Source organism: Hyperolius riggenbachi, chromosome 7, assembly GCF_040937935.1.
Source record: "Hyperolius riggenbachi isolate aHypRig1 chromosome 7, aHypRig1.pri, whole genome shotgun sequence".
Taxonomy (NCBI): domain Eukaryota; kingdom Metazoa; phylum Chordata; class Amphibia; order Anura; family Hyperoliidae; genus Hyperolius; species Hyperolius riggenbachi.
The window spans coordinates 255,090,512-255,117,498 of NC_090652.1; the positions used below are offsets into that span (position 1 = coordinate 255,090,512).

The 26,987-nt window shown below is 45.7% G+C and overlaps 1 long non-coding RNA gene across 1 annotated transcript in view; it reads left to right on the forward strand.

Moving 5' to 3' along the window:
* The window catches only part of LOC137524971 (uncharacterized), a 112,127-nt gene that overhangs the window by 75,719 nt on the left and 9,421 nt on the right, over positions 1-26,987 (forward strand). The window contains exon 2 of the long non-coding RNA XR_011022824.1: positions 1,957-2,045. This is a non-coding gene — a long non-coding RNA (uncharacterized lncRNA). The remainder of the gene's footprint in view (positions 1-1,956; positions 2,046-26,987) is intronic.

Genomic DNA, 26,987 nt, shown 5'->3' on the forward strand with positions numbered 1-26,987 from the left:
AAAGGGAGGTGCGCTGAAATATGAAAATTGCTCTGGTCCATAAGGGGAAAAAACCCTCAGTGGTGAACTGGTTAAGGCTGTGAAACAATCGAACCTAAAATACTGTACTGTATAGGAAATTTTTGGGCCGAATTCTGTCTGGAAGGGTATACGTATACATCTCTTTATCTGTACTGCTTCTATACTACATTAAAAGTTATGTTTTACTTCTGCACAGCAGTCAGGCCCAGATTTACCTCACAGGATCCTATAGGCACAGATGTTCTGGCACCTTAGAGTTCACCCTCCATGAACCTACAGGCCCCCACCAAACTGCACCACAAGTGTGCTGGCTGTCCCAGCGGTCACTACTCCCTTACTTCCCTTGCCCGTCATAGGTAGCTACAGGTGCCCCTTAGTATTAGCTAGCCATAACTACCCTCAATATTAAGTAGCTAGAAGTGCCTCCAAGTATTAGGTAGCTAGAGGACTGAAGCGAGATCTCTTCAGTGGAATGCCGACAGCTGGGTGAGTAACGTTTCATTTATGTTCTTATCAGGGCTCTGCATAGAGAAGGAGGGAGGCGGTCAGGGATGGGAGTGAGCTGCCTTCCCATCATCAGGCGCCTGTAGGCACATGCCTATAGGGCCTTATGGTAAATCCGGCCCTGATAGCAGTATTGGACAACCTGTACATTGGAGATTGGCTTATTCTATGGGATGGGGCTATTATGACTACTACTATTCTGAAGTAGGACCGATAATAGTGTTTCCATCCATATACTAGGTATGTAATTATATGATGTGCCTATGCCTTTGTGATATTCGCTCTCATGATGATGTAATGCTACTGTCTATTTGCATGTACTTACCTGTATGCTCAAAAGTTTTTGAGAAAAAAAGTTATGTTTTACAACTGTATTTGCCACAATTAAACCCTGCTGTATTTTATCCTTAATTAGTATTATTTTTTTTATTTATTATTGATTTATATATACTCAGCCATTCAGGAGTATCTGGCTAAAGTAGCAGTTCCCAAAGCCCAAATTAGGGAACAGTGCCTTTGTTTTGGTCAACTATGCCCAATCAAATTATGTCTCTCATCAATGGCAAAACAAGTGTGAGCAATAATAGTGATGTCACCTGCATAAAGTCTGCATAATGTGCTCATTACAGCTGCACTGTACACTCACATTACAGTCTCGTGGGTTGGAACAGAACTCGCGCTATCTTCAGATGGGAGTGTGATGACCCACCCTGTGTACCAATAGGGTCGAAACAGCTCTGCAGTAAGAATGAGGTCCGCACCACATCCACATAAAACACGTCTCTTTATTGAAGATCCATAAAACCTGCTGTAAAGCAGCTACAGCCGCTGTTTCGGGTCTGGTGCCCTTTTACAAGCCGCTAGGCCTGAGCAGTTGGTAAAAGGGCACCAGACCTGAAATAGAGGCTGTAGCTGCTTACAGCAGGTGTTATGGATCTTCAATAAAGAGACGTGTTTAATGGTGCCCATACATGGTACAATAAAAGTGATGATTGATTTTCCCGTTTTATTCGATCAAAACGATTGATTCGAATGAAAGTCTAAAATAATCGGGGGTTTTTTCGATTGAGAAAAACAAACGATTATCCTGTTTTTTTCTATACGAATCTGATCGAACATGTTGGAAAAATCTTTGAAATCGATATTTTCTGACAAAGTGAACGTTCGTGTATGTCACCCTATGAGTAAATCATGTCACCATATGAGTAAATCATGTCACCGTATGAGTAAATCATGTCACCCTATGAGTAAATCATGTCACCGTATGAGTAAATCATGTCACCCTATGAGTAAATCATGTCACCGTATGAGTAAATCATGTCACCGTATGAGTAAATCATGTCACCGTATTAGGAAATCATGACTGATACCTGAATGGCCAGTATTGGAATGCACCATAGTTTAATGCAATTCATGTTTCTCCTTTATCAGGAATCAAGTGTCCTCATCTCTATTAACACACTGAAGGCAATGCATGAAATACCGTTTTTCTACGCAATGATGGACATGCATGATTCAAGGTAAAGAAATAATCAATTTGTTCTCCATTATTGACACAGTCTTCATTTTCCTAGTTACACTACTTTATAGTTAGGTATAAATATGAAATGTAGCCCCTTATGCCGGGCATACACGGGTCGACCGGCGGCTCGATTAGCCACCGGATCGACCCCAGCCGCGTCCCCGCTTGTCCGCGCGGATCGATTACCGCTCGCCCCCGCCGGCGCTTCCTTATCAGCGCTCGATTCCCTGCCATTGTCTGCAGGCGGGAATCGGGCGGGGGTCGAGTGGCTTGATCGGGCCAGCTGAATATTATCAGAAACGTACCGTGTATCCCCAGCATTACACACTTCAATGAGCTCTGGTTCACCATGAGCTTGCTGGGCAATCTGTAACTCTGGGTGTTTCAAATCCTCCTCCATAGAGCCATATTAATCCATGCCATGCACTGATGAAGATTAACCAATCCAAAACAGTCTGTATGCATGTTGGATTATTGTGGCTCTATACAATTAACAAGCTGACACATCATTGCATTTCAGCAGTCCTAGAGGTGTGGTTAGTTTACAGGGACAACAAAGGATGATTTGCATATTCAGCATTGATGCATTGTGGGAGACATCATATGCTTACTCCAATCTGAATAATCGCAAATACCTTCAGTTTTAAGAAGCAAACCTTTGTTGTCTTTTATAAAGTTGCATTTGCTGCATCTTTATAAAATACAAGTTTTTATTTTATCTGTCAAGGAAGTAACGCGCAGCTCATTCATGAACAAGATTTTTTTTTAGGTGAAAAAAAATCACGTAACGTTTTATTAATAAAAAATGGTGACATTAAATTAAAAGACTTCACGGGGTAATAAGAATAAAAAAATCTTCCTCCGTGTTGCTTTTGAAGTCAGATTTAAGCCTCCTGTAGGGGATAAAGAACACATTTGGTATCAAGAAAAAATAACAGTAACTGTCTTTTTGTATGGAAATCATTTACATGCATGTGTCCATATTCCCCTTAAAGCTGACCTGAACTCAAAAGTTCCCCTCTGTTCAAAAAGATAAGCAACAGCATAATAGCCATTAAAGAAAAACATTTCATTGTTACAGCTTATAGAGCTCCTTCAGAGATGCTGCAGTGTAGTTACTTCCTAGTTTGCTGGGAGCACTGAAAGGGGTAACCTCCTGTGTTTACATATTAGCTCACAACTGGGCAGACTCTGCAGGCAGTTGGCAGCTCAAAGTACTGGCTCATAATTTGCTAAGAAGTGAGAATTAGACAGGCTGCTCTTTATTTACACACGCAGGGTGGACATGGGGGATTTCTCTGTGCCTTTTATCCTGTACAAGAGTTCTCCGACCCTCCGAAGCTACTTCCTGGTTGGGAGGGTCGGTAAAGACTGCGTAAGTGCTGCCCGGCAATGCGCATCCCTTATCATGCTTACACGGCCGGGAGCACTCTTTGCTTGCGCACTACGTCACACTGTCACAGCTACGTAGTTCCTACCCTCCCGACCAGGATGTAGCTTCGGAGGGTCAGTACACAGTAATGGAGGTCAAAGGAGGAGTACGGGGGGAGCAGAGCCCACCACACATGCCTGCTCCCCCTATTTTGGATTTATTTTATGGCCTAAGGCATCGTTTAAAGCCCACTGCCAGGAATAAATGTCATATATGTTGTAGATTGTGCAGAAAGGATGTAGAATCTCTGCTAAGGTTTTATAGCTGTCTGTGTCACTATCATGACCAGTGAGCACAAACCACAGTATAAACCCTGCACAACTGCAATATACAAATGCATTCTGATCTTACTGTGTTTGTTCTACAAGAAAATGCTATGTTGGAAGTGTTGGAACGCAGTCACGGTTCAAACATGGCCATGTACTCTAGCCCTTAGGGTGCATACACACATGTACATTTTATTTCACCAATTTTACCACCTCCAGGTAGTTTGAGGGCCAACAGATTTTGAATGCTAAGAACATATTATGTAGGTAAGCTCTCATACTACAAGGAAGTGGAAAAATTGGCCAGTCATTGCCAATCAAAATTGGATGTGTGTGCCAGGCTTTAGACCTGGGGCCCACTTGAAAGCTTTCAGCAGCACTTGTCGATTGTCAGCGATCGACTAAGTGCTGCAACACTGGAAATCTGGGGGGTTTCATTGTAGCGTTGCTGCGATCAGAAAAGTACTGCATGCAGCATTGTTGGAGCGATCCCAGGGTGATAGCATTGAAGGAATAGAGATGGCCCGAACTGTTCGCCGGCAAAAGGTTCCAGGCGACCTTCCGTGGTTCGCGATCGCGGAGAACCGCGAACGTTTCCGGAAATTCGATTCGCCCCCATAGTGCATCATTAGGGTCAACTTTGACCCTCTACATCACAGTCAGCAGGCACATTGTAGCCAATCAGACTACACTCCTCCTGGAGCCCCACTCCCCCTTATAAAAGGTAGGCAGCGTCAGGCATTGGACTCGTGTGCCTGCAGTAATTAGAGAAGGGAGAGCTGCTGCAGAGACATTCGGGAAAGCTTAGTTAGGCTACAGTTAGGCTTGTTAGGTTGCTCTTTCTTGCTGATACTTATTGCTAAAAAGGACTCATCCTCAACAGCTCTTTTGAGAGCTAATGTTGTTCTTGTGATCTTTTTTTTTTGTGTGGCCCACTTGCATTATATACAGCCCTGTCAGTCAGTCGCAGTTGGCCTTTGGCACCTCAATTCCTACTGTGCCACTGCCAGGCCCAGCACATTCAGCGACTACCTGTGTGTGTGATAGGCAGCTGCACATTTGTAATCCCAATCACTGCACCTGTTCACTGTTCAGTGCACCTACCTACCTACCTACACCTACGTGAGTGCACGCATTAATACCACCAGTCATTTCACCTGTTCAGGGTACCTGTGTGTGTGTGTGTGTGTGTGTGTGTGTGACAGGCAGCTGCATATTTGTAATACCAGTCACTGCAACCTGTTCACTGCATCTGTGTAACCGCACATTGTTGTACCAGCAGTCACTGCATACTGTACCTGTTTACTGCACCTGTGTAACCGTACATTGTATTAATCAAGTCAGTGCATACCTTTCACGTCATCCCCCCCAGTATGGACAAAACAAAAGGCAGAGCCAGAGGCAGGCTGTTCGAGGTGGCGCTGTCGTGATTTCGTGCGGCCCTCGACCAAAGTACAGTGTTCAGAAGAAGGCACGTGCCATCAACCCCCAATATTGTCAGGACGTAGTTGACTATTTAACCCACAACACCTCATCTTTCTCAGCTTCCGCACGGAAGCGTGACATATCTTCCTCCTCCTGCTCTGATTCTGGTACCCCACTTAACACTCAGTCGGCTGCCACCACCAAAGTGCCATCACCCCAGGGCTCAGCGTTGTGGAAATTTTTTTTGTGCGTCTGCCTCAGATGAGAGCAATGCCATCTGTACTCTCTGCCACCGAAAATTGAGCCGTGGAAAGACCAAGACCTGCGTAGGGACAACTACCTTACGAAGGCACATGATTACAAAGCACAAACTGCAATGGGATGACCACTTGAGGAAAAGCAGCACACAAAAGCAAAGCCACACACTGCAGTGGACGATACCAGGCCGCAATTTTCTTCTCAAAAAAGGCGATACCTAAACTGTAGCGTGATGTTAAATGGCAAGTGGTGACATCTCTGGCACACACCATTGGATCAAGGGTCCATCTGACCACGGATGCCTGGTCTGCAAAGCACGCTCAGGCCTGCCCAAAGGCTAAGTCAGTCCCCACACACAGCATCTCTGCCTGCATGCCGTGTGACTGCCTGCCCCAACACTAAGTCGATCCCCACACAGCATCTCTGCCTGCAGGCCGCTTGACTGCCTTCTCCGCCACCACCAACAGGGTCCACCAGGACTCCAGGCGAATTCCTGAATTTTTAAGGCTGCTGCTAGCAGCGGCCGCTATAATAATTTTTTTCTGGTGTGTGTACATGCCTGCCTAATTTTTCTGGCTGCACTGCAACAAAACAAAAGGCATATACATGTGTCAATTCCCCTTCGTGATCGTTACCTTGCCACGGTGAAGGGGCTTGCGTATCATGATGAAGCAATGACCGACGGCTATATGAGTGTCGCGGGGGGTGGGCGGGGGGGTTTTGGGCACACCCAAGATAATAAGGTCGTTGCGTCATTGTGGACAGGCCAAATTCGATTAGCTGGACAGTCACTGTTCTGTCATTGAGCTACCTCAGCCCTGCGACCATATGGGCTCGAAAACCACCACAGCCTGCACTCTCGCCATGGTGCGCACCAGTCCAGCACAGCCGTCACTACACAAACAGCTGTTTGTGGTGCATTACACAGTGAGTTTGGTCTGTCAGTGTGAACCAGTACACTAATTACACTACCTGATTGATGTATGCACATGCAAGATGTTTTAAAGCACTTTAGGCCTCCAATTTAGCATGCAATGTGATTTCTGCCCTTAAAACGCTGCTTTGCGTCCAATCCACATTTTTCCCAGCGACTTTTGGCGTCTATCCCACTCCCCCATGCCCCCCTCCAGGTGTTAGACCCCTTGAAACATCTTTTCCATCACTTTTGTGGCCATCATAAATGTTTCTAATTTTCAAGGTTCGCCTCCCCATTGAAGTCTATTGCGGTTCACAGAAGTTCGCGCGAATCGAACTTTTGCGAAAGTTCGCGGAGGTTTGGGCATCTCTATGAAGGAATGCAGAGGCAAGGTCACTTCATTAATCTCACAAAAATTTGCGGTGTTTCATGAATACAAAATCACCAGTGTTATCTGTGGCCTTAGGCCTGGTTCACACTAAAAAACACCATTGCTAAGCACTAAACAATTGTGATTTTGAAAAGCAATTTTCCAGCAATTGCGATTTACAAATAACATTTGGAGAACGAGAATTGCAGTGTCATCGGTCCAAAAATGCTACACCTAGCACATTTTCAATTCAGTACAAACTGCAGTGCTGCATTGAGAATGCTCCAGTAGGAAAACACTGCACTATGCAATCGCCCCCAGTGTGAACCAAATTTCCTTCACCTCCGGCCTCAGGACCAACATAGCTTTAATATAAACCCTTGGGGTTACATGGAGGGAAAATGCTGTTGTCTCTGTCCTTGTTGGAGAGACACGGTACACGGTAGCCGATCTCCAGCACTCCCACTGCTAACCAGAGTTCAGCTTCATAGGTGCTTCCTGCTCCCAAATTACCCTATGACAGCGCCCAATTTTTGGGCCGTGAATTGCATCAAACGTACCTGCTCCACAGTCAGGGACGTTCCTGCCATTGGGTGCCAGGGTGACAGACAGGAGGGGGTGTCACCAAGGCCTCCCCTAGAGGCCATGAGCAGGAGGGGAAGCAGTGTTAAAGGAGGGACCGTAGCGGGGAAGGTGCCGACCCCCCCCCCCCCCCTCCCTCACCTGGGTCCCCTCCTGGCGCTTCCCCCTCCACATATACAGCCGTAGACAGGAGTGGCAGGCAAGTGAGGAATTACTCACCTGCTTCCTGCATTCCTTCCGCTATTCAGAAAGCACAATGAGCAGTTAAGAAGGCGGAGACCAGTGCGCACCATCGCCTGGAACGCAGGAAGCCGGTGAGTAATTCCTCACATGTCTGCCACTGTATATGTGGAGGGGGAAGCACCAGAAGGAGGGGACCCAGGTGAGGGAGGTGGGGGTATGCCCCCCCTCCCCGCTGCTGTCCCCGCTGCCCCTCCTTCCAAGCTTCCCCCTCCTGGGGGCAACTATACTAGCTATACTGGGGCAAATATACTAGCTACACTGTGGGCAACTATGCTACCTTCACTGGGTGCAACTATACTACCTATACTGTGGGCATCTATACTAGCTATACTGGGGCAACTATACTACCTATACTGGGGGCAGCTATACTACCTACACTGAGGCAACTATACTAGCTATACTGGGGCAACTATACTACCTTCACTGGGTGCAACTATACTACCTATACTGGGGGTAGCTATACTACCTTCACTGGGTGCAACTATACTACCTATACTGAGGGCAACTATACTACCTACACTGGGGGCATCTATACTAGCTATACTGGGGCAACTATACTACCTTCACTGGGTGCAACTATACTACCTATACTGAGGGCAACTATACTAGCTACACTGGGGGCATCTATATTAGCTATACTGGGGCAACTATACTACCTTCACTGTGTGCAACTATACTACCTATACTGGGGGCAGCTATACTACCTACACTGGGGGCAGCTATACTACCTACACTGGGGGCAGCTATACTACCTACACTGGGGGCATCTATACTAGCTATAGTGGGGCAACTATACTACCTATACTGGGGGCAGCTATACTACCTACACTGAGGCAACTATACTAGCTATACTGGGGCAACTATACTACCTTCACTGTGTGCAACTATACTACCTATACTGGGGGCAGCTATACTACCTACACTGGGGGCATCTATACTAGCTATACTGGGGCAACTATACTACCTTCACTGGGTGCAACTATACTACCTATACTGAGGGCAACTATACTACCTACACTGGGGGCATCTATACTAGCTATACTGGGGCAACTATACTACCTTCACTGGGTGCAACTATACTACCTATACTGAGGGCAACTATACTAGCTACACTGGGGGCATCTATACTAGCTATACTGGGGCAACTATACTACCTTCACTGTGTGCAACTATACTACCTATACTGGGGGCAGCTATACTACCTACACTGGGGGCAGCTATACTACCTACACTGGGGGCAGCTATACTACCTACACTGGGGGCATCTATACTAGCTATAGTGGGGCAACTATACTACCTATACTGGGGGCAGCTATACTACCTACACTGAGGCAACTATACTAGCTATACTGGGGCAACTATACTACCTTCACTGTGTGCAACTATACTACCTATACTGGGGGCAGCTATACTACCTACACTGGGGGCATCTATACTAGCTATACTGGGGCAACTATACTACCTTCACTGGGTGCAACTATACTACCTATACTGAGGGCAACTATACTAGCTACACTGGGGGCATCTATACTGGGGCAACTATACTACCTTCACTGGGTGCAACTATACTACCTATACTGAGGGCAACTATACTACCTACACTGGGGGCATCTATACTAGCTATACTGGGGCAACTATACTACCTTCACTGTGTGCAACTATACTACCTACACTGGGGGCAGCTATACTACCTACACTGGGGGCATCTATACTAGCTATACTGGGGCAACTATACTATCTTCACTGGGTGCAACTATACTACCTATACTGAGGGCAGCTATACTATCTACACTGGGGCAACTATACTACCTACACTGGGGGCATCTATACTAGCTATACTGGAGCAACTATACTACCTACACTGGGTGTAACTATACTATCTTCACTGGGTGCAGCTATACTACCTGCACTGGGGGCAACTATACTAGCAATACTGAGGGCAACTATACTAGCTATACTGGGGCAACTGTATTACCTTTACTGGGGCAACTGTACTACCTATACTGGGGGCAACTTTACTACCTATACTAGGCCAACTTTATGGGGGCAACTATGCTACCTATACTGGGGCAACTATATTACCAGTGGCGTAGCTAAGGAGCTCTGGGCCCCAATGCAAGTTTTAAATGGCCCAAAACATTCTATACATAACAATTGATACGGCGCACCAAAACCTGCCAACTGCAACTACAGTATCAGAGGTGCAAGCAGGGGATGGGTAACAGTCTGTTAAGTATAACTACTATTTAAAGCATCTATAGAAGTGTTTATTATGAGCACAGGACCAATAGAGAGCTAATGCTGTGATAGAAGGTGGACCCTTCTGGGCCCCGATGCGCTGGGCAGCCTTCGTCAGACTTAAATCCTGTTTTTCATAAAGTGGTGGTTTTAATGATTTTGTTTATGACATTTGTGGTGTGATTTCATTTATTAGATAATAATTTAAGAAAAAAAAGAAAGGAAGAAGATTTCTTCCTGTCACTGGCTCTGTCAGCCACACATAAGGCTTGGCAGGGACATCTGTGAATATCTGCAGCGATTTCCCGAACAGTGCGGCACTAAGATTAGGCCCTGATCTGGGCTTTGATGTCTCCCAAATAGCGTTGTGCTAGAAAGACTGTATTGTTCACAGGTCTCAATATGGTAGAGATCAAACTTTGCCCTTTGAGAGATTTTCTTCTTGCAATCCGATCCTCTCCCTCTGCATTTGATGCAGCAATTCTCTCTAGGTTAGGAGAGGTAGAGTTGCAGATGTTGAGGCCTGAGGGCAGATATATGTAAAGTGGGTAACACTTTCTGTGTGAGACTGTCTGTGTGGTAAGCCTTCTAAAGACCTAGCTACTTAACCCTTTCAGTGACTGGGGGGAGCCTAAAAGGGTCCATTCATGACTGACAATCTTCTTATGAACATTAAATTTCGACATTTGTGCATTTATGCGCAGAGAAGAGACAAGAGCATGGTAATCACACTAACAATCACCCCCAACAAGGTGGAATCCTAATTTCATTTGCTCATAAAGCTTATGCTGGGTACACACGATGCAATTTCCTGCTCGATCGACTGGTTGATTGATTATTTCCGACATGTTTGATCGGGTCTCGATTGATACAGCCGTCGATTTACTCATGTTAAGTATATAAAATTGACGGCTGTATCGATCGAAACCCGATTGAACATGTCAGAAATAATAGATCAAGCAATGTGCTTGCTTTACTAAGGTCCTAAGTGATTCAACAGACCAGGACTGAATTGTTTAAAACTTCTATTTCAAAGGTAATAGCTTGCATCTCTTTCCTGTGTCATATCAGATTATAGCAAAGATGCCCAATTTCTTAGGCTCAGTTCACATTGGAACGCATCCGCTCCTGCGCTGCATTCCGCTCCGTGAAAGCTGAGCAAGCGGGAGGATCGTGCATGTCCGTTCCAGCGAGCAGAACGCAGGGAGCGGAAGGGAGCGCAACGCAGCAATGTGAACTTTCCTATTTCCCATTGCTTCCGCTGCTGCGTTCCGCTTATTGGAGCGGAACGTAACCTATTTAGGCTCCATTGTGAACCGAGCCTTACTGAATTTGTTTGTAGTGTTGCAGTAACCTGCATAAAAACATTAAGGACTTACCTTTTAATGAATCCAAGACAGAAACTATTTCTGCATACGGCTGCCACTAATTTATTGTACTATAAGCAATCTTACTGTGTCATAATATGATCCAGAGAATGGCAAACTTTGCATTCAGGGTAGGTGCACACATAACATAACATGAAAGGCTGCGTTTTATGTCATGTTTCATTTTATGTTGCTGCATTTTTAGTTTGTTTTTGGTGTATTTGCGGTAGTGTATTTTACCGCAGATGCGTTTTGTAATCGTTTTGCGTGCATTTTAACGCATTTGTGGTTCGCATGAAAAACGCATATGCGTTTTGTATGCGTTTTTCTTTTTAGTTTTATGCAAATCGCTAGGAAGACAACAGGAAGCGGAAATACATCACAAAACAATTTTTGCCCCCAAAACGCATAGAAAAATGCATGGAAAACGCATACCATTGTGGCCCATAGACTTCCATTACAGGCAAAAATGCAGCTTTTTCTGCAACGCTTGCATTTCTGCTAAGTGTGCACCTAGCCAAATAGCAGTTAAATAAAACAAAATACAGTTCAGTTTTACTGGGGTACTTGTGGTGTCCAGGATTAGCCAACCTTAGAGACACTGAAGCGAGAATAATTCTCGCTTCAGAGCTCATAGTTAGCTGCTAAAACGCCGCTATCCCGCGGCTAAACGGGGGTCCCTTCACCCCAAACTCCCCCCGCAAAATCAACGACCAAATTGGTCATAGATTTTGCTGCTCCTAGAGGCAGGGCTAACGGCTGCAGCCCTGCCTCTAGTCGCGTCTATCAGCAGCACATCGCCGCCTCTCCCCGCCCCTCTCAGCGAAGGAAGACTGAGAGGAGCGGGGGAGAGGCGGAGATACGCGCTGACAGACACGTGTGGGGCAGGGCTGTGGCGGTTAGCCCTGCCTCAATCCGGAAGAGATCCCCCGCTGCTCGGAGGGGATTTCGGGGGGTCAGGGACCCTCGTTTAGCCGCGGGATAGCGGCGGTTTAGCAGGGGCACACATGCCCCTGTTAACTATGAGCTCTGAAGCGAGATTTATTCTCGCTTCAGAGTCTCTTTAAAGAGACTCTGTAACAAAATGTTGAGCCTTATTTCTTCTATCCTATAAGTTCCTATACCTGTTCTAATGTGCAGTCTTACTGCAGCCTTTTCTAGTTGCACTGTCTCTGTAATAAATCTTATCTTCTCTCCTCTGTCCGGTCTGTCGGGCTCAGACTGGAATGTGTGGAATGTGCAGCACTGCTTGTCATTGGCAGAAGCTATACACACCCTCTCCAAGCTCTGCATGAGTCACACAGTGAGCTGTTCTCACTCTGGCTAGAAGCCATGTTTTTTGTTTGTAAACACTGCATAAAAATGGCAATTACAAGCCAGGATTGCAGCAGAGAGTGGCAGAAACAGCACAGAGGGGCCCAGGAGAACATAATGAATAGAATGGTATGCTTTTTATTGTAAGAATTTTAGAGTACAGATTCTCTTTAAGCCTGATACACACCTTCAACTTGATTTACCCACTTTGTGCAATGTACATCATTAAGAGCCTGTTGCGTTATGTCAAGACATGAGCTGGTGCATGTGGTGCAGCAGCTAGGGAGCCCTGTTAAAGTTTCGTCAGGGCCGGGCCGAGGCAGAGGCGGGGGGCGCACAACTCACTCAGCTATCATTCCCCTATTGTGTTTGAAGCAGAGAGAAATGAGAAAAGGGATCATGGCAGTGACTGCAAGCCATATAACTAGAGATTAAGGTGTTGGGGGCCCTGGAACGCCTCTTAGTCTAAAAGCAATCAGTGTGTGACGGCTGGGGTGGGAGGGATGGAGGGGCACACTTTGGTGTCTCAGCCTTGGGTGCTGGAGGACCTTGTCCCAGCTCTGAGTTTCGTTATGGGGGGGCTATGATTTTTTGGTTCTGCATCGGTCACCATCACCCCCTCCATGGACAGGAAACAGCATATATGGGGCGTGGCTTACGGTGAGAGTGCAGCACTGCAGGTAGGCTGCAATTGCTGCACGAAGGCTGCGGCCGATTCGAGCAAATCACAGTCTCTGGTTACGGCTGCTATTTTTTTTTTTTTAAGAGGAACTGCAATGAAAAAGCGTAATGAAATAAAAGTGCTTCATTTTTACAATAATTATTTATAAATGATTTAGTCAGTGTTTGCCCATTGTAAAATATTTCCTCTCCCTGATTTACATTCTACAATTTGTCACAGGAGACATCTTTACTGCTGGCAGGTGATGTCCGTGGAAGGAGATGCTGCTTTTTTTGGCAGTTGGAAACAACTGTTATTTCCCACAGTCCAACACGGCTCCTACAGTGTGATGTCAGCAGCATGGTCCTGACATCACACTGTGGGAGGGGTTTAAACACAATATCCGCCATACAGAGCCCCCTGATGATCTGTTTGAGAAAAGGTAAAGATTTCTCACGTAAAATGGGGTATCAGCTACTTGTTGGGATGAAGTTAAATCCTTGGTTACAGTTCCTCTTCAAACAATAAGCTGGAACTTTACACCACTTATCCTTCAACAGTGCAATAAGTTGCATAAATAGTATTTATTTTTATTTTTTTGTTAAAAGGCTACAGCTCTCTTCCACAAGATGCTGAATGAAGCAGGCACCTGCCAGAGATAAGTTTATGGCTTCACATCTAGCCCCTGCCATGTCAAACAATCCACTTGTGTGGTCAGGAACACAAAGGCTAATGTGAGAAGTCACATATGGTCAGCAGGTTTAAAGACAGGGACACTCCTGGAAGCTTATTAAGATTCACAAAGCTAATGCAAACAATCTCTGCAGCCACCGGGTCTGGCTCAATCTGTCTGTGAAACATGAGATGCCCTCTACCCGCTTCTTTATGATCCGTTTTGAAAACATATGGGCATTAAGCAGTATAATTGCACATCTACTGTGCTGTATATCAATACAGTTCTGCCCAGCAGGCAATCAGCCACTGAGCAATGACACTATAAAGCTGAACACTTTGTTGTGCTAGGGACATGTGACAATCAGTAGCATAACACATGCTGCTAATAAGAAAGGAGCAGGACTGCTGCTCAGAGTGGAAGAGGAGGTTTATTTAGTATAATGTAAGGAATACAGATAAGCTACAGGTGGGCCAATCTGAAACTGCCAAATGTTAAGAATGTTTAGGATCCAGAGTATCATGTTCTCATAACCAGTAAAGTTATTTCATGTTTTCAGAATTTAACTTTAGACATTCCTTATAGCCGAATGTATTGCTGAAACGGGGATGGTCAGTGGCAGTGGCGTAGCTATAGAGCTTTGGGCCCCAGTGCAAGCTTTACATTGGGCCCCAAAAGTTCTTTTTATACAACAATTGATATGGTGCACCAAAGCCTGCCAAGGACTGCAACAGTATTAGAGGTGCAAGCAGGGGATGGGGAAACCGTTTATAAATGATTACCACTGTCCTTCACATGTACCATTATCACATCTCCTCCTGGATGTCAGCTAGGTTCCTGAAGCTTAACTTGGGTAAAACTGAGCTCCTCATTTTCCCATCCTGTGCTGCACTACCCCTCCTGGATATTCATGTCACGATCAACAGCATGTCCATCCGCCCTACCTACCAGGCCCGCTGATGGGCGTCACCCTACACTCTGCTCTCTTCTTCACTCCCACAACCTTCGTAACATCTCTAAAATCCACCCCTTTCTGACCCCAGACACTACCAAGCTTCTCATCCATGCCCTCATCATCTCCCACCTTGACTACTGCAATGTCCTATTGCCTGGCCTCTCCTTGAAACGCATCGCACCCCTTCATGAATGCAGCAGCTAGACTCAAACATTATTCCCACTGCTCTGCTTCCACTTCTCCCCTCTGCAAAGCCCTACACTGGCTCCCTAACTGCTTCAGGATCAGTTTTAAGATTCTGTGCCTGCCTACAAATCAATGCACAAGACCTGCCCAGCCTACATTTCTGAACTCATCCACAGATATACCTGCCCGCCCCTTCGCTCCTCCAATGATCTCCACCTGACTTTCCCACGCATTTCTCACTCCCATGCATGACTACAGGACTTCTCAAGAGCTGCACCCACCCTATGGAACACCTTTATCATCCACCCCCCTCAGACTCCAGACTTGTTCCTTCCTTCAACACTTTCAAGCAAGCCCTCAAAACACATTTCCTTAAAATGGCTTACCCCCCAATTTCAACACTTTAACTCTCTCAGTTGAGCACCTTTTCCACAGCCCTACCTTATGTGTCCCTCCCCCACCCTTTAGATTGAAGGCCTTTGGCAGGGTCTTCACCCCCTTAGTGTGTGCTTCTTGATCTTGCAACCCCAGCTATAACACCCTTCCCATGGACTTACTCGGACTAGAATTGCTGGGTCTCTGTGAATTCAAATGATCATGCTTCTTATACCGTTTGCATGGACAACCTTGTGCTATGTTGCATAACCTGTTTTCCCCCTCTCTGTCTGTCACCCCTTGTTTACATTATATGTATCCCTACTTATTGTCCAGCGCTGCGTAATATGCTGATGCTTTATAAATACAATAAATAAATAATAATAATAATCACTGTTCAAAGCATCTATAGAAGTGATCATTACTGGCACAGGACCAATAAAGAGCTAATACTGTACTACCACTGTAGGAGGTTACCTTGGGGCCCCTCTGGCCCAAGGGCCCTGGTGCAGTCGCAACCTCTGCATCCCCTATTGCTACACCACTGGCCGTACATAGAAGTCATGGGTCCTCATTACATGATTCTGATGGAGACCCCAGATTAAAGGTGGGCAGCATGGTTGTGTTGTGGTTAGTTCTTTCGCCTTGCGCTGGGTCCACAGTTCAAATCCCAGCCAGGGCACTATCTGCTTGGAGTGTGTATGTTCTCTCAGTGTTTGCATGGGTTTCTGTAACGATAGGTGTAACACAGAGAGGATCTGATTATCGGTGATCTGCAGTATCACCGAGAATACAGATGTATACCTGATTATTGATGATCTGCAGTATCACCGATAATCAGATATATCTCTAACCTCTGGACACCTGAGTAATATGAGTGTTTGGTGCAACAGTAATACTTTGAGGAGAGCACACGTATAGAGGGTGCAAGGCAGTAAGAGATACTGCCCAAAGAACAGGCTCCCTTCAATGGCCTGAGGTTCCCCAAGAGGAGGAGTCAGGCTGAGAGTGGGAAGGACCAGAGTGTGAGTGACACCAATGGAGAAGTGTCACTGACAGATCTGTGAACTATCTCTAAACAGAGGAGATAGTTCTCGAGGTCGGGAAAGCCAGGTCGGCAACAGACAGACAGGTCAGATACAGAGACAAGAGACTGATTCGGAGTCCTAAGGCAAGCAAGGTTTGGCAACAGAGAATCAGATATAGTAAAGTACCAAATCAGAGATCAGAAGAGTGGTCAGGAAAGCAGAAGGTCATAACAAATAATCAAACAATGCCTAGATTTAGGTGTGAGCTCCTTGATCATCAACACCCCGGAACTAGTCTGAGTATGACAAGATGGTAACGCTAATTCCTAGTCTTGGGTGTGAGTTCCGTAGTCATCAACACCCGGGAACTAGTCTGAAGGATAACACAGATAATATACAGTATTCCTAGTCTGAGGTGTGAGGTCCGTGATCATCAACACCCTGGAACTGATCTAGAGAATAACACAGATTCTGACAAAAGGTCTGAGTGCTTCCACGTAGTGATCGCAACGACAGACACCAGAGAAATGACCAGCACCCAGTATATATACTATAGCGCTCTCCAGCGCCTCCCCTAAGTGCTGGACCAATCAGAACTGATACAATTGTCAGCTGACCGGCTTGGTCAGCTGACTCCCTTCTGGCTGTCATAAAAGCTCTGCCTCTCAGCGCGCGCGCGCGTCCTTCTGAACCTGTGTGGACTATCAGTCCCAGCCACACCAGACGTGTTGTAACCCATCCACTGTGCTGGACGCGGAACCAGCCGCACCGCTATCAGAGCATTCGGCGGTTTCTCCGCGATCAGCCATACCGACAGATGTAGGCCTATGCGTGCAAACCGCCGCGTCGGACGTGCAATCCGCCGCCTTGTTCTCAGGACATGCGGCGGTTTCTCCGCGTTCAGTCATGCTAGCAGATGCAGGCCCACGCGCGCAACCTGCCGCGTTGGACGCGGATTCAGCCCCCTTGCTCTGAGCACCCGCGTCGGCTTTTCCGCGTTTTCTCACAGTTTCTTCCAGTTTGGAGGGACAATCCCTCTTTGGGAACCCTGTGCTTCTGTCCCTCTTTCCTCCTCATTTGTGCCTCTTTCAGGACTTCTTTCTTATCTCAAAAAGTTGAGAGGTATGCCTTAAAAGTCTTCTTCATTATTACTGTTGTCTTTTTCACTTCTACTACAAATAGTTTTTCATCTTGAATTTAGCCATACAATTTATTTGGTTGAAAGAATTTCATACAACCTACCACACACCATTACATTTCTGGACAATTTGATCTGATTTTTCCAACCTTCCTGAATGATCGTTCTCAAAAAGTTATTGCGATCCATTTTCTCAAATGATGCTTTGGTTGCAACGTGTGTGGCCACCTTTAGGCACACTTGAGCAAACACGACTTCCTCTACCCCATGGATGTGAGTTGGCATGGCATCATGCACACTCATGTAGTGTACAGTGCGTACAGAACATGGATACTGAGTTACAAAGTCAAAGGATGAATCAACACTAACTACTAGTTCCCTTCCCTGAAGTCCCTGAACACCTTGTTTACATTATTCCCTTCCCTGAACACCTTTATCATCCACCCCCCTCAGACTCCAGACTTGTTCCTTCCTTCAACACTTTCAAGCAAGCCCTCAAAACACATTTCCTTAAAATGGCTTACCCCCCAATTTCAACACTTTAACTCTCTCAGTTGAGCACCTTTTCCACAGCCCTACCTTATGTGTCCCTCCCCCACCCTTTAGATTGAAGGCCTTTGGCAGGGTCTTCACCCCCTTAGTGTGTGCTTCTTGATCTTGCAACCCCAGCTATAACACCCTTCCCATGGACTTACTCGGACTAGAATTGCTGGGTCTCTGTGAATTCAAATGATCATGCTTCTTATACCGTTTGCATGGACAACCTTGTGCTATGTTGCATAACCTGTTTTCCCCCTCTCTGTCTGTCACCCCTTGTTTACATTATATGTATCCCTACTTATTGTCCAGCGCTGCGTAATATGCTGATGCTTTATAAATACAATAAATAAATAATAATAATAATCACTGTTCAAAGCATCTATAGAAGTGATCATTACTGGCACAGGACCAATAAAGAGCTAATACTGTACTACCACTGTAGGAGGTTACCTTGGGGCCCCTCTGGCCCAAGGGCCCTGGTGCAGTCGCAACCTCTGCATCCCCTATTGCTACACCACTGGCCGTACATAGAAGTCATGGGTCCTCATTACATGATTCTGATGGAGACCCCAGATTAAAGGTGGGCAGCATGGTTGTGTTGTGGTTAGTTCTTTCGCCTTGCGCTGGGTCCACAGTTCAAATCCCAGCCAGGGCACTATCTGCTTGGAGTGTGTATGTTCTCTCAGTGTTTGCATGGGTTTCTGTAACGATAGGTGTAACACAGAGAGGATCTGATTATCGGTGATCTGCAGTATCACCGAGAATACAGATGTATACCTGATTATTGATGATCTGCAGTATCACCGATAATCAGATATATCTCTAACCTCTGGACACCTGAGTAATATGAGTGTTTGGTGCAACAGTAATACTTTGAGGAGAGCACACGTATAGAGGGTGCAAGGCAGTAAGAGATACTGCCCAAAGAACAGGCTCCCTTCAATGGCCTGAGGTTCCCCAAGAGGAGGAGTCAGGCTGAGAGTGGGAAGGACCAGAGTGTGAGTGACACCAATGGAGAAGTGTCACTGACAGATCTGTGAACTATCTCTAAACAGAGGAGATAGTTCTCGAGGTCGGGAAAGCCAGGTCGGCAACAGACAGACAGGTCAGATACAGAGACAAGAGACTGATTCGGAGTCCTAAGGCAAGCAAGGTTTGGCAACAGAGAATCAGATATAGTAAAGTACCAAATCAGAGATCAGAAGAGTGGTCAGGAAAGCAGAAGGTCATAACAAATAATCAAACAATGCCTAGATTTAGGTGTGAGCTCCTTGATCATCAACACCCCGGAACTAGTCTGAGTATGACAAGATGGTAACGCTAATTCCTAGTCTTGGGTGTGAGTTCCGTAGTCATCAACACCCGGGAACTAGTCTGAAGGATAACACAGATAATATACAGTATTCCTAGTCTGAGGTGTGAGGTCCGTGATCATCAACACCCTGGAACTGATCTAGAGAATAACACAGATTCTGACAAAAGGTCTGAGTGCTTCCACGTAGTGATCGCAACGACAGACACCAGAGAAATGACCAGCACCCAGTATATATACTATAGCGCTCTCCAGCGCCTCCCCTAAGTGCTGGACCAATCAGAACTGATACAATTGTCAGCTGACCGGCTTGGTCAGCTGACTCCCTTCTGGCTGTCATAAAAGCTCTGCCTCTCAGCGCGCGCGCGCGTCCTTCTGAACCTGTGTGGACTATCAGTCCCAGCCACACCAGACGTGTTGTAACCCATCCACTGTGCTGGACGCGGAACCAGCCGCACCGCTATCAGAGCATTCGGCGGTTTCTCCGCGATCAGCCATACCGACAGATGTAGGCCTATGCGTGCAAACCGCCGCGTCGGACGTGCAATCCGCCGCCTTGTTCTCAGGACATGCGGCGGTTTCTCCGCGTTCAGTCATGCTAGCAGATGCAGGCCCACGCGCGCAACCTGCCGCGTTGGACGCGGATTCAGCCCCCTTGCTCTGAGCACCCGCGTCGGCTTTTCCGCGTTTTCTCACAGTTTCTTCCAGTTTGGAGGGACAATCCCTCTTTGGGAACCCTGTGCTTCTGTCCCTCTTTCCTCCTCATTTGTGCCTCTTTCAGGACTTCTTTCTTATCTCAAAAAGTTGAGAGGTATGCCTTAAAAGTCTTCTTCATTATTACTGTTGTCTTTTTCACTTCTACTACAAATAGTTTTTCATCTTGAATTTAGCCATACAATTTATTTGGTTGAAAGAATTTCATACAACCTACCACACACCATTACATTTCTGGACAATTTGATCTGATTTTTCCAACCTTCCTGAATGATCGTTCTCAAAAAGTTATTGCGATCCATTTTCTCAAATGATGCTTTGGTTGCAACGTGTGTGGCCACCTTTAGGCACACTTGAGCAAACACGACTTCCTCTACCCCATGGATGTGAGTTGGCATGGCATCATGCACACTCATGTAGTGTACAGTGCGTACAGAACATGGATACTGAGTTACAAAGTCAAAGGATGAATCAACACTAACTACTAGTTCCCTTCCCTGAAGTCCCTGAACACCTTGTTTACATTATTCCCTTCCCTGAACACCTTTATCATCCACCCCCCTCAGACTCCAGACTTGTTCCTTCCTTCAACACTTTCAAGCAAGCCCTCAAAACACATTTCCTTAAAATGGCTTACCCCCCAATTTCAACACTTTAACTCTCTCAGTTGAGCACCTTTTCCACAGCCCTACCTTATGTGTCCCTCCCCCACCCTTTAGATTGAAGGCCTTTGGCAGGGTCTTCACCCCCTTAGTGTGTGCTTCTTGATCTTGCAACCCCAGCTATAACACCCTTCCCATGGACTTACTCGGACTAGAATTGCTGGGTCTCTGTGAATTCAAATGATCATGCTTCTTATACCGTTTGCATGGACAACCTTGTGCTATGTTGCATAACCTGTTTTCCCCCTCTCTGTCTGTCACCCCTTGTTTACATTATATGTATCCCTACTTATTGTCCAGCGCTGCGTAATATGCTGATGCTTTATAAATACAATAAATAAATAATAATAATAATCACTGTTCAAAGCATCTATAGAAGTGATCATTACTGGCACAGGACCAATAAAGAGCTAATACTGTACTACCACTGTAGGAGGTTACCTTGGGGCCCCTCTGGCCCAAGGGCCCTGGTGCAGTCGCAACCTCTGCATCCCCTATTGCTACACCACTGGCCGTACATAGAAGTCATGGGTCCTCATTACATGATTCTGATGGAGACCCCAGATTAAAGGTGGGCAGCATGGTTGTGTTGTGGTTAGTTCTTTCGCCTTGCGCTGGGTCCACAGTTCAAATCCCAGCCAGGGCACTATCTGCTTGGAGTGTGTATGTTCTCTCAGTGTTTGCATGGGTTTCTGTAACGATAGGTGTAACACAGAGAGGATCTGATTATCGGTGATCTGCAGTATCACCGAGAATACAGATGTATACCTGATTATTGATGATCTGCAGTATCACCGATAATCAGATATATCTCTAACCTCTGGACACCTGAGTAATATGAGTGTTTGGTGCAACAGTAATACTTTGAGGAGAGCACACGTATAGAGGGTGCAAGGCAGTAAGAGATACTGCCCAAAGAACAGGCTCCCTTCAATGGCCTGAGGTTCCCCAAGAGGAGGAGTCAGGCTGAGAGTGGGAAGGACCAGAGTGTGAGTGACACCAATGGAGAAGTGTCACTGACAGATCTGTGAACTATCTCTAAACAGAGGAGATAGTTCTCGAGGTCGGGAAAGCCAGGTCGGCAACAGACAGACAGGTCAGATACAGAGACAAGAGACTGATTCGGAGTCCTAAGGCAAGCAAGGTTTGGCAACAGAGAATCAGATATAGTAAAGTACCAAATCAGAGATCAGAAGAGTGGTCAGGAAAGCAGAAGGTCATAACAAATAATCAAACAATGCCTAGATTTAGGTGTGAGCTCCTTGATCATCAACACCCCGGAACTAGTCTGAGTATGACAAGATGGTAACGCTAATTCCTAGTCTTGGGTGTGAGTTCCGTAGTCATCAACACCCGGGAACTAGTCTGAAGGATAACACAGATAATATACAGTATTCCTAGTCTGAGGTGTGAGGTCCGTGATCATCAACACCCTGGAACTGATCTAGAGAATAACACAGATTCTGACAAAAGGTCTGAGTGCTTCCACGTAGTGATCGCAACGACAGACACCAGAGAAATGACCAGCACCCAGTATATATACTATAGCGCTCTCCAGCGCCTCCCCTAAGTGCTGGACCAATCAGAACTGATACAATTGTCAGCTGACCGGCTTGGTCAGCTGACTCCCTTCTGGCTGTCATAAAAGCTCTGCCTCTCAGCGCGCGCGCGCGTCCTTCTGAACCTGTGTGGACTATCAGTCCCAGCCACACCAGACGTGTTGTAACCCATCCACTGTGCTGGACGCGGAACCAGCCGCACCGCTATCAGAGCATTCGGCGGTTTCTCCGCGATCAGCCATACCGACAGATGTAGGCCTATGCGTGCAAACCGCCGCGTCGGACGTGCAATCCGCCGCCTTGTTCTCAGGACATGCGGCGGTTTCTCCGCGTTCAGTCATGCTAGCAGATGCAGGCCCACGCGCGCAACCTGCCGCGTTGGACGCGGATTCAGCCCCCTTGCTCTGAGCACCCGCGTCGGCTTTTCCGCGTTTTCTCACAGTTTCTTCCAGTTTGGAGGGACAATCCCTCTTTGGGAACCCTGTGCTTCTGTCCCTCTTTCCTCCTCATTTGTGCCTCTTTCAGGACTTCTTTCTTATCTCAAAAAGTTGAGAGGTATGCCTTAAAAGTCTTCTTCATTATTACTGTTGTCTTTTTCACTTCTACTACAAATAGTTTTTCATCTTGAATTTAGCCATACAATTTATTTGGTTGAAAGAATTTCATACAACCTACCACACACCATTACATTTCTGGACAATTTGATCTGATTTTTCCAACCTTCCTGAATGATCGTTCTCAAAAAGTTATTGCGATCCATTTTCTCAAATGATGCTTTGGTTGCAACGTGTGTGGCCACCTTTAGGCACACTTGAGCAAACACGACTTCCTCTACCCCATGGATGTGAGTTGGCATGGCATCATGCACACTCATGTAGTGTACAGTGCGTACAGAACATGGATACTGAGTTACAAAGTCAAAGGATGAATCAACACTAACTACTAGTTCCCTTCCCTGAAGTCCTCCTCCCCCCCCCCTCCCCTCCCTTCCTGCCCGGAGCTGCTGTGGTTGCTTTTGCTATTTCTACATTCCTGGGCGGCACAGACTAACCAGCAAGCTCATGGTGACCCAGAACTCATTGGGGTGTGTAAGGGACTACAATGGTCCTAAAAGCCCCCTTACTAAGATGTTAAGAAAAACAAAAGTTTGCTTTCCTAAAACAGAAAGAATTTGCGATAATTCAGGTTAGAGTGAGCTCGAGATGTCTCCCAGAGCACCACTGCTGAATATATGCAAATTAACCATTGTACCCTTATGCTGGATACACACGTTGCGTTTCCGCGTGCGACGCGGCCGTCGATACGCGTCGATTCGATTATTTCCGAACATTTCCGAACGAACTTCGATGATTTTTAGGTCGAATGTCATGTAAAGTATGGCAAATCGACCTAATGATCCATCAAAGCTTGAATCGGACATGTCGGAAATAATCGAATCGTATCCAGCATTAGAAGCGTGCATTCCTGGGAACAGTCCTACATGGTCTAATAAAGTGAATCTCCATCCATCACGACACATTAACAGATCAAACAAATAAACGCTCACGGTAAACATTATACATTTTACAGTGAACTCAGAAATGTTCTGCTTTCTCTTTTTACAGCTTGTTCTTCTTCAAACACAAAGTAGCTGTAGATTATGTCTTCTACTTCATGGTGTCCAAAACATGAGAAAATAAAGCATCACTTCCCAACAGCGGTTTGAGCCATGAAAATCCTTATTTATTTTGTTCACCTTTAAATCGTCTCTTTATACTTTTGCAGGCCAAGTGTGCGTGCCTCACCACTGGCATGCACACTTGGCCACAGCTGTCTAAAATCTGTTTTGGGCTCATTTGTCCTATCAACCCCACTGTCTTTACTTGTTTTAAAGGGGAACTGAAGAGAGAGGTATATGGAGGCTGCCATGTTTATTTCCTTTGAAGCAATACCAGTTGCCTGGCAGCCCTGCTGATCCTCTACCTCTAATACTATTAGCCATAGCCCCTGAACAAGCATGCTGCAGATCAGGTGTTTCAGACTTTAAAGTCAGATCTGACAAGACTAGCTGCATGCTTGTTTCTGGTGTTATTCAGATACTACTGCAGAGAAATAGACCAGCAGGGCTGCCAGGCAACTGGTATTGATTAAAAGGAAATAAATATGGCAGCCTCCGTATACCGCTTACTTCAGTTCCCATTTAACCACCTTACAGTGGGGTGCAAAAGTTTGGGCAACCTTGTTAATCATCATGATTTTCCTGTATAAATCATTAGTTGTTACAATAAAAAATGTCAGTTAAATATATCATATAGGAGACACTAACAGTGACACTAACAGTGACATTTGAGAAGTGAATATTGGATTTACAGAAAGTGTGCAATAATTGTTTAAACTAAATTAGGCAGGTGCATAAATTTGGGCATTTTATTGATACCAAAACCTTTAGAACTAATTATTGGAACTCAAATTGGCTTGGTAAGCTCAGTAACCCCTGACCTACATACACAAGTGAATCCAATTATGAGAGCGTATTTAAGGGCATCAATTGTAAGTTTCCCTCCTCTTTTAATTTTCTCTGAAGAGTAGCAACATGGGGGTGTCAAAACCAGGGCTGTGGAGTCGGTCCAAAAATCCACCGACTCCGACTCCTCAGTTTAGGATTCCACCGACTCCGACTCCTCGACTCCGACTCCTCTAATTTGCATATTACAATTTTGTTGATTAAAAGTATGTAACATGAAATTCGTCTCTTAACTGCCAACGCTTAGGAATTTTACAAGACAACTGAAGTGAGAAGGATATGTAGACTACTATATTTATTCCCTTTAGACTAAAACTAGTCCTTGGTAAGAGTACTTGTAAAAGGTACAAACCGGAACAAAGAACATCTATCAGGCCCTAGGCAATGTAAGTGTGGGTACATGTAAGAATGATGTGCATGTACTCTGCAGGGGAATGAGGAGATTGTAAACAGACAACACCTCTGTGTTCAATGTGCACAGCATTCTCAGTGGATTCCCTGCAGCTCTGTGGGGAGTGCATATGTAGAGTATAGTACTACTGTGTAACAAAGTAAACCTGAGACAGCTGAAATTAAAGTTTTAGACATACCTGGGGCTTCCTCCAGCCGCCTTCAGGATAATCAGTCCCTCGTTGTCCTCCTCCACCACCTGGATCTTCTGCTATGAGTCCAGGTACTTGAGCCAGTCGGGCGTAGTGCGCATGCACACACTCCGCCGCCAGGAGCATACTACACCTGTGCACCACTATTGCGCAGGTGCAGAATGTTCCTGGCTGTGGGAGCGGCATGATGCCGGACAGCGCTGACTGGCTGAATTACCAGGACTCATAGCAGAAGATCCGGGTGGTGGAGGACAGCGAGGGACTGATTAGCCTGAAGGGGGCTGGAGGAAGCCCCAGGAATGTATAAAACTTTACTTTTCATCCGTCTCTTTAATTTGTAGTCACCAAACCAAATTTTAACAACATATCAAATTATTTGATTTCATCAGCAAAGGGAGTGCTTACATTTGCATAAATCAGCATCAATGCAGAATTATTTCCATCTCGTTGACCATCTCTATTAGTGACACGGCTACACATCAGGCTTTATTCTTACAGCATAGATGTTATTTAGTATATATAAGAGATTCCTGTGTACACATCATATATACAGTCACAATCAGATATGTATATCTGACCTTAAAAATACGGGGACTGCTTTATTGAAGCAGCACAAGTAACTAATTTTGATTGGTTTATTTCATTTTTGTGGACTGAACACAGCTATTACTGTATATATACTGTATATATACATTATTTTTAATGACTATTATCTGAGAAATAGAACATTTTTATCATATTTTCTATTTTAATTACAGTTACAAATTCATTAGGAGTCGGTGCATTTTTTCCCGACTCCGACTCCAGGCACCCAAAATTGCCCGACTCCATGACTCCGACTCCACAGCCCTGATCAAAACAACTCTCAAATGACCAGAAGACAAAGATTGTTCACCATAATGGTTTGGGGAAGGATACAGAAAGCTGTCTCAGAGATTTCAGCTGTCCGTTTCCACAGTTTGGAACATATAGAGGAAATGGAAGACCACAGGCTCAGTTCAAGTTAAGGCTCAAAGTGGCAGACCAAGAAAAATCTCGGATAGACAGAAGCCACGAATGGTGGGAACCATCAGATTCAACCCACAGACCAGCACCAAAGACCTACAACATCATCTTGCTGCAGATGGAGTCCCTGTGCATCGTTCAACCATTCGGCGCACTTTACACAAGGAGATGCTCTATGCAAGAGTGATGCAGAGGAATCATTTTCTCCGCCCACAGCACAAACAGAGCTGGTTGAGATATTGAGGTATACTAAAGCACATTTGGACAAGCCAGCTTCATTTTGGAATAAGGTACTGTGGACAGATGAAACTAAAATTGAGTTATTCACGCACAACAAGGAGCATTATGCATGGAGGAAAAACAACACAGCATTCCAGGAAAAACACCTGCTACCTACAGTAAAATATGGTGGTGGTTCCATCATGCTGTGGGGCTGTGTGGCCAGTGCAGGGACTGGGAATCTTGTCAAAGTTGAGGGACGCATGGATTCCACTCAGTATCAGCAGATTCTGGAGACCAATGTCCAGGAATCCGTGACAAAGCTGAAGCTGCGCTGGGGCTGGATCTTTCAACAAGACAACGACCCTAAACACTGCTCAAAATCCACTAAGGCATT